The sequence below is a fragment of the Bidens hawaiensis genome, unplaced genomic scaffold, assembly GCF_021521415.1.
Source record: "Bidens hawaiensis isolate Kalapana, Puna unplaced genomic scaffold, B.hawaiensis_p1.1 tig00024292_1, whole genome shotgun sequence".
NCBI lineage: Eukaryota > Viridiplantae > Streptophyta > Magnoliopsida > Asterales > Asteraceae > Bidens > Bidens hawaiensis.
Genome location: NW_027493829.1, coordinates 186,201 through 195,834, shown reverse-complemented (window position 1 = coordinate 195,834; position 9,634 = coordinate 186,201). Strand labels below are relative to the sequence as shown.

Here is a 9,634-nt window from a genome sequence, read left to right as displayed (position 1 = left end):
TAAGTCAAGGTAAGAGTTTCATAAGATCAACCGCACGAGATGCTCTCCGCCTCGCCAACTCCTTAATAAACTAGGGATCTCGACTAACAGCCCCTCCAAGGAGCTTTACCCCTCTCTCTGGTCTACCAATCCCACTAGGGAAAAGCCCATCTTTGACTTTCACCCCCTTACACGCTGGCCAAAAAACCTCGGTTTTCTTAATATTAAGTTGCAGCCCCAATGATGGCCCTTCCGGGCTGATAATGTCTAGGGCTTTAGTGACTTCGTTGGCACCACCAATAATAGTCACATCATCCAAGTACCAAGCATAATATGGGAGGTTACAGTCATTTTGTACCTGGAGAACAAGAGGGTGTAATGCTAAGGCAAAAAGGAGGGGCCCAAGGGGGTCTCCCTGCTGAACCCCAGTAGTAGCCCCTATACAGTCATCACCAACGTACAACCTAGCCGGCTGGCCATAAAGGAACTGGACCCATATATAGATAGACGGGCAATGATGATGAACCTCCCGGAGAAGGGTTGTGCGGTCGACCATATTGAAGGCCAATAACAATATGAGAAAATTAAGTTTAGATTTAGTTTTAGTATCGTATCGTAAGTAATCTAGCCAATAACAAAATTATTTTTTATGTTTCTTCTGGTACAATAACGAACCTAACCGATGCCGACCGAATGCGTGTCAACTCGCCGCTGCAATGTAGTGTTTTGTCAGATTTTTTTTGTTTTAAATTTATTAATTCTTCGAAATTATTTTTTGGGTTTAGTTCTAATGTCGTGGCGAACCTATCGATATCGACCGAATTTTCCGCCACAAGGCTCGTATTTTGCGAACCGAATAAACGTCGTTTTACATATATTATTTTTTTTGTATCATAAGCTATACGTTTACTAATTTATTTTTCTAATTTAGCGTCGGTACCGGTATGAGCGTAACCGATGTCGATCGTATATGTGCCGCTTTAATCTAAGTTATACGTGTGCTAACACTATTTGACACTATTTTGGGTGTTCACGTATATTTTTTTGATTTAGTGTTGGTGTTGTGACGAACTTAACCGATACTGACCGAATTTATGTCAAACCGCTGCGACGGGTCCAAACCTAGTATAAGATAAAAATTGGCTGGTCGGTGCCATAGATTTTTAAGCAGCGCGCGTTTATGAGTTTTTGAATTAACTATTTGGATCGTTTAATAATATGATGGGCTGCTCCAATGGTTTGTGTGATGTTTTAAAGATGGTGTCCTACCCCCGGTGCAGACTCGAAACCCCACTCTGTCTGATTTTCGGATTTTCTTGTTGCTGTTAATTATCATCACCAAAGGCAAATCCTCATCTGAATTTTTTCATAATAACGTTTTAATATACATCAATGTTAGCATTTGATTTGACAAAAGAATTTATTTTTGTGTTCTACGTCTAATACCGTAACAAAACTAACCGATATTGACCGAAATCATGTTATGTATTGTGTTTTAACGATGTTTTTTTTAACTATGTTAGTCTTTGTATCTGGGCCAACGTACACTGACGAATTTATTTTTTGGGTTTTACTTTAATTAATGTAACGAACCTAATCGATACTAATTGAATTTGCGTCGCTTTAATAATAAGTTGCACAAATTTCAATACTGTTTTTACCGTTTACAAATCTTTTTTTGGATTTATTCATGTTGTCGTAGCTATACGTGTTACCATTATGACGTTTTGTAATTTATTTTTAGTACTGGTATGTATACCGAATGAATTCGTGTTGTTTCGATCATAAGTTATACGCATATTGTCGATCTTCTTTTGGGCGTTTACGGATTTGTTTTTTTGTTCGAGAGCCGGTGCCGTAATAAACCGAGTTGATACTGACCAAATTCACATTGCTGCAACGCCGCAATGCGGCAGGCTCTACCTAGTTATTATTATTATTATTTCAGAAAAACCATTTTCAATGCATTAACTTACAAATCGAGGGGTTTGACTTTGTGCCGTACAAATTCTACTAAACCAACCCTCTTTTTGATGCCCTGTCGTTTTATACATAGTGTAGGTGCATAATGCTTTGTAGCTGACCCTTTTTGTCGAACCATGATCTTTTATAAAGTATCAATTGAAAACGTATAAAAGAACATACTACTAAGTAAACCGTAAATAAAATATGAAATTCCTCAAAATAAAAGCAAATAACCTTTGTCTAGTGTCCAGTGGGATCATTTTACCATACCACACTGGTCTTTGGTTCTTGATAATGTTGAGAACGTTGTGTTTTCTCGTTCAATGGATAGTGGTGATCAATGATTTTGTTATGCACGAGACCCCATCGTCTTTCTTTTAACTAAAAGAACCCATTACCAGAAATACTTTAAGTTTATCAACGTGAACCAAAACTGCAAGACACCAACAAACCGGAGAACCCTCAACTTATCAAGAACGTTTATTATTGAACTTTAGAAGTTACTTGCAAGTAAATTTCAACTTGTGTCAATCTAACCCAACCTCAAATTTGTAAGCAAAATCATATACCTTCCAACACTTAAAGTGTCTGGACATAACGAGTGCTCTCTAATTGGTTAAGTTTAACATGTTACAAAATACCATAGATCCTTGTCATGATTATTCTTCCAGCATACTCTCGTAAGTAATTACATTATAATGCTTAGCGAAATCTTAGATTTTGAATTACTAGTACTACTTTTACATTTACAGCTTCTACAATGTAACTACAAACAAAGTACTTTTTGATTAAACGTTCACCTAACTTTTCAAACCCCTATCGATATTTTGACTACCAATCGAATCCATATACATGGATGCTAATCTCAAATGACCGAAAAATTCTTTTTCATTGTCCAACTTCCATTTTGTAAGTCCCATCACGATTACTAGTAACATCAAGTAAATGTAATTATGTAGAAATGAGGAATCAATCAAGTAGGTCGTTGGAATTCTACAACATCCTACTTAGCAAAGTTGACCATGTTTAGCCTATCAATAGCATGTTTCTAGAAAATCTCAAGGACAATCTCATGACTGTTAGCACGGCATGACCAAATATGAAATTGAATGGGTTAGTGCTTGGGATAAATGGGTTTAGATAATAATTTGTCTAAACGATTCAACTGGCTAAACATGTTTATGACATGCATAGACCATTTAACATGTTGTGTAAATATGTTATGGCGAAAGTGAATACGATGCTGTTAGCCGTGTAATGCTAGACGCAAAACTTATCAAAACTATGTAGTTTTAATAAAAACCCATCAAAAACTAATTCAATCCCCAATTCCTACCATCTATCATGCCTGATCTCCCATCCACCATCTCCAAAGGCGTCGATCTGTAGCAGTTCCTCCAAGACACATATCTGCAATTTTCAGTTAAAATCACATCTTAAACTATGTTGCGATGTTCTTGTTTTTTTCATTTCTATCTGCTATTTCAAGTGACATTGTTTTTTCATTTCAATCTGTAATTTCAAATGGCATTGTTCCATTACACCTTTTCAAAATTGGATTTCCGATGGAATCAAAATGGATGATGAGGAATGTAACAATTAGGATTTTCTAAATTTATATTTAGTAGTCTTAACCCGACCCGTTTTCAATGTTCGGGAAATTTTATCACGTTATACAAGTGTATATTATTTTATTAATATTTGCTTATCATATTTAATTAATATAAATATAACTACTTTGATTTATATTCAAATTTAACCCAAACTTAAACCATTAGCTTATATTGTACCCACCTTCAAACTCCAGGGTCCATTTTGTAACCTTGTCATAACCCATTTTCATAATCTGGATAACCCATATCCAATTCCCAAATCCAAACCCTAATCCCAAACCCGATTCAGTTGGGTTTTCTTGATCCTTAATTCTCGAAACATTTATAGAAATTTAATCCATACTCGTGTTATACTTACCTAAACCGACTCTACCGACATTATAATTAAGTTATTAAGATCAAACGGATTCGTTTCTTGTGGCATACTTATCGGACCTAAACCCTAAGCCGTTATACATGTAAATTATTATATAAACGCAATTAACTTTGCAGTCGCGTTCACCAGACCCTAGCCGTCCTTAACCCCTAACTCAATTGAGTTTTATGTACTGTTTGACTGGTTGTTCATCGTCCTCCATCGCCAGCTCTGTTCATGTTCAATTAACCCTCCTATAATCATCGTTACAGGTAATTAATCACACTACTTGAATCGTTTTTGAGCCTAGATCATTAACCCCATGCTTAATTAATCGTTTATAATCTGGGTTGAACGATTGATCGGTCTAGAGTTAGTTTGTCTGGGCCTTTTCTTCTGCACTGTTTACAAGTTTTTCTGTTTGCGTGTTCGTATCAAAGTGCAAGTCAGATCAGTTGGTTTGAGGGTGTGTTTTGGTTGCGAGGCTGGAGGGCGCTGGTTCGAATCCTCTCCGGCCGTGTTTTTAAATTTATTTTTGTTTTTGCCACTTAATCATCTCATTTACTCTTTTAACTATTTAAAGTATATTATTAAGTGTTGTAAATGTAATAGTCAATATTTTATCTAAAAACGTCACCATAACTAATCGTTTTCCCGAACATTGGCTAAAAACTACATATATGTGCATGCATTTTTATATATCTATATATTGAAATATTAAAAATTATTAAAGGTTTTGATTTATAAAAAGGGTTTGATTAATATATATATATTAACTTAAACTCTAATATTTTATATATATAAATTAAGTAAACTATAGATACTTATATTTATTCAATTAAAAGTGATATTTTCCAAGATATGTTTTATTAAATTTAACTAATTATTTTATATAAGAAATCTTTATGTATAGTATTATAATATTTACTTATTAATGATTATCGAGTTGTTGTAATCGAACTTACCCTTTACTTAGCGTATCCATTTTCTCTTTGTTCCTCATTAGGCTCTAACGTTCTCGTGTGATTTCCCGCATTCTTAATATCTCGAATCATCTTTGTTCGTCTATCGAGGTGAGTACCACATTCCCCTATTTTACTTCTTTTTCCACGTTTTGGGGACATGCGTAAATATATTTCTCATATATACTTATACACAAAACTGCAACTTTGTCTTATGTGTTAACAACTTATACCTTTCTTGTTTATGTGCTTATTTGCTTTGTACGCTTTCGCATTCGGAGAGGTCCAATATAATCTCAGTATAGTATGATCATACGCCAGTCGTTATAGCCTTTGTGCTTCTCAACATCTCAGTTATACTTTCTCATTTGGTTAATTTGTTATTCTCATATGACTTGTTACAAATACTTATTTTTATACTATACTATATGTACACTTAAACTGGTGTGTTGCTCACTCAACATGTGTTGTTGACCAAATTCTATTTTATACGCATATGCAGGTTGGTGAAGACTTAGTGAAGACTTTAGTTAGAAGAATATTTTAATCAAGAAGTAAAAAATTTGTTTTGTTGTATAAATTATGTACTTGTTTGTATTTTGATTTATTTGATAATTGAATTGTAACAACGTGAAAATTTCGAGTTCAAAGTATCAACTTTCCAAAGTCTAGGGACTAAAATTGCCAAATTCCAAAGTTGAGGGTTTAATTTGAAAACTCTGATTTCCTGACCCATTGCGCTACGCGATGAGTCAGAGGAGAGCCCCATCGCATATCGCGATGGGGTACCTGACACAACGTGGCAACACTGCTGCCACGTGTAGCGGTGCCTGCCACGTGTCAACACATGGCAGGTCTACGCTGTGAGTCAGCAGACCTATATCGCGATACGCGATAGGTCTGCTGAGGAACTTATCGCGTATCGCGATAGGAACCAATTTCAAGTCTATAAATAGCGACCATGGGCATTGCATTCTGCACACAAAACACAGCTCTCTTACCTCTCTCTAACATCTCTCTAAGTCCCGACAATCATATAAACGATTTGCCTCGATAAGCGTGCCCCGATCTCTTGTTTGTATACACCGTTTCCTCGAAGTTTGTGCCACCCTCCACCCTCAATCATCAAGAAGGCGTTGTTATGACAATGAGTCCCGAAAAACGTGCCGACGTGTGTTGAAGTTGGCATATCAAAGTTGATCGAGAAAAGTAAAGCGGCGTTGGAGTGCTGCCCGAGTCCCTAGAAGTTTCTATACGCCACTTAAGGTTAGGCGTAATAATGAATTCAATATAATTCAATATTATATTAAAGGCTTAAGCCTTAAGTCGAGGTTATACTTAATACCTCGATAAAAGAAAAGAAAAGAAAAGAAAACATAACAAAGAAACAAATAAAAGTGTGATTATGAATATTGTTGAATACGTATATATGTGTGTAAGTATATATGTAAATATTCTTTGTTATGAAATATTATTTAATGAATAAAGAGTATTCTTAAATAATAAAAGAAAAAGATTACGTTTATTGGAGAAGAATACACGTCGGGTTTTTAAATATAAACTAAAGGTTTATAAAATTACTTTTAATCTAAAGGTTTTTAAGTAAACTAAGAATTGAACTAAAGGTTCAATCGAGGATTGAGATATAAGACTAAAGGTCTTAAGCCGGATCGTGTATCCGACTAACAAATATTTATACTCGTACTATAGGTGCGAGATAAAGAAAGGGAAAGACCCTTGGACGGTGAGTGAAGCCGATCCTAAAGAGACAATGTGAATACGCCCCCAAACTTTTATTTATTTAAAATGAGTCAAACATGTTTTTTGAAATTGTTTACAAGGAACTATGTGTTCCTAAAACCGTTATAAATAAAGGGTATAAACCTAGCCCTCAGGCTGTGGTATACGTATGTTTGGATCCTTACATAGGTGGTACTATGCGATGTATGGGCATGATCGCACCACCCTTGGTCGTAGGACGCTCTCCTGCATAGAGTACGACCTTATGTGTATATTTACGAGTACTTAACTAAGTCGAACGCTGCGGTGTTTGCTGAGGTGACCTAGCGTAGAGGCTCATATTTATAATGTGTTATTTGACTTTGTTATTCCTAAGCCACGCTGGGCCGAGGCAGGCGTAGTCTCGAGGGTTAATAAAGTAAAAGAGTTATTTTTGCGTCAGCGTGTTCACTAGCATTCGTTGCTGACGTATTTTCTTACATTTTGCAGGTGAACAAAGCTAGAGCTTGGCATGACGAAGTACTAATATCCGATGGCTCGGATTCTTTTTGTGAACTTAATGTTTTAATGTGGTGGTTTTGTAAACATAAACAAATAACCTTTTGTTAACTTAAAACGGGTATTTACAATCCCGTCTTTTGAATATATTTAAATGTTACACTTTTGATCCTTATAGTTTTATAAGACTTCTGCAAACTATCGCAACTCTAATTTATTTACAAACACGATACCAAGTTATGGGTCGCACTCCTAGGCCCTGGAAGGGGGTGTGACAGGCTTGGTATCAGAGCCATCGATCTTAGCGAATTGGGTATCATAAAACAATACCCAAGCTTCGATCCAAGTATAGGAAAATTATTTGATTATTTGTTTTAAAGATAAGATAGGCTGGTAACCATTCTATCCCTCTCTACATTCTAAACCACCTATAAATATTAGATGTCGTTTAAAGCTCACATTGAGAACTACATACGCAAGGCCAAGGAAGCTGGTATAGCCGATCCCTACCCTGAAGATAACATGAGTGATGGATATTACGAAGCGTTCTTTGATCAAGACGTGGAACGAGACTTGTCCAAACCCCTATACTATCCCGGAAGTAGGCACTACCCGATCAACATCCCCGATAGTCCACCGAAGCCAAGTGTTGAGGCACCGAGACATTCAAGTTATCATCCACCGACTATGCCAATGTATCAACCGTCAGAAGTACCAATATACCACCCAACGGAGGTTCCAACTTATCAGCCCACGGAGGTACCACAACATTTCCCAACTGGTTATGTACCGCCAAATCCACATCCATCCTACGCCTTCCTTTCGAACCGACCCATAAAGGAAGAACCACGAAGCCCGTCCTCTGACTGGATGCAGTGTCATTCTGACCCATGCCGATGGTTTACCGGAAGTTCTACCTTTAATGAAATCAGTTCAAAACCCAAAAATGGAGAAGGGCCATCCCGAAAGCCCAAGATGAGGATCATGATGCCTTTCGAAAGTTTCAAGATTCCCTCCATGAACATAGAAACTCCACAACCTATGGAGGAAGACGAACCTGAAGAGGAAGAGGAACCCATGGAGGAGGAAGAACCAACAGAAGAGGAGAATTCCGATCCCAAGGAAGAGGAAGATGATGAGGACCCGGTGGAAGAGTCCGAGGAAGAGATGGAAGAAGAGCATCCAGAGAACCCGAACGAAATATCAAGCCCGATGAATGGATCACTCACTTCCAATAATGCAAGCTATGGTTCCGTGGACCTGTATGTCTAGTACTTGGAGAAACTAAGGATCCAAACTTCGTCAAGCTTCCCACCGTTTCAAGGAGAAATTCCTTCGATTCAAGAACAAGCCGACGAGATCCGCGAACAAAACCAAGCTGCCAAGACCTACCTTTATCTTTCATCAGACATGGACTATGTTCCATATCCAGAGCCAAGAAACCATTACGAGATGGTAACACTGGGTTATCGCGACCCACCTCCGCAGTACGGATATCCCAACATAGTCCCGCAATCGTACGAAGAACATCTGGATCGTGCATTGTATGAGACCGACGACTGGAGGAAGAAGGTAGATGAGAAAGAGAAGGAAAAGAAGAAAATTGGAAAATCACTCCTTCGTAAATGCAACAAACTAACGAAGGTTGTGAAGAAGTTCTTGAAGGACTGAAGATGTGGAGTGTGATGTGAAGACTTTTTATGTATAAAACTAGTGTTGTATGATGTGTGTACGAATAAAAGAACGTTTGAAACATTCTTATGTAATGATAGGACTAGCTATATATATATCATGGGAACGATATATATATATATATATATATATATATATATATATGTATTGTAAAATATATATATCCTTTGGATATATATATATAATGTAATAAATAAAATATGTGTTTGAAAGAAACGTTGTTAAAGTTTTCAGACTAATTGAAAAGAGAAAAATGTCTGAATAAAGCAATAATAACGAGAATGCTCGTAGAGAGAGAGAAATAAAAGCCAAGGGGAAAGACCCCGAAAATGAGAGAGAGGAAGATATTCCCGAGAAATACATGAACAAAATCCAAAAGATGATAAAAGATGTCGTGAGGGAAGAATCTATGAATAGATCTCATTCTAGGCAATCTCGAAATTCACAATCTGTTAATCCTTCTAACCCGTTAAATCCCGTCCTAATCCCTCTCGTATTGAGGAAAGTGTGCATGAGTCTAACACCGACGGAGGCCGTCGAACTTGAGTTCATAAAACTCAAAAAACTCAAGATAAACGATTAAAATCAAACAACTATTCATCTTAATTTCACCTTTTTCATACAAAACAATACATTTTCTAGTTATCATTATTATTATCACAATTGCCCCTATAGCTCAGTGGTAGAGCGCCAGTCTTGTAAACTGGAGGTCTGTAGTTCGATCCTGCATGGGGGCATAATAATAATATAATTTTTTTTATATTTTTTTCCCTTCAAATCACTCTCTTTTTAACCTTTGTTTGTCACAGACACCCACAAAATTAATCAAA

At 36.7% G+C, this 9,634-nt stretch overlaps 1 non-coding gene across 1 annotated transcript; it reads left to right on the top strand.

The window, feature by feature from the left end:
• The first annotated feature begins 9,469 nt into the window (after nt 1-9,469).
• On the top strand, nt 9,470-9,541 carry TRNAT-UGU (transfer RNA threonine (anticodon UGU)). Its single transcript has one exon. It is a non-coding gene; the product is annotated as a tRNA-Thr (tRNA).
• Nucleotides 9,542-9,634: the final 93 nt, after the last annotated feature.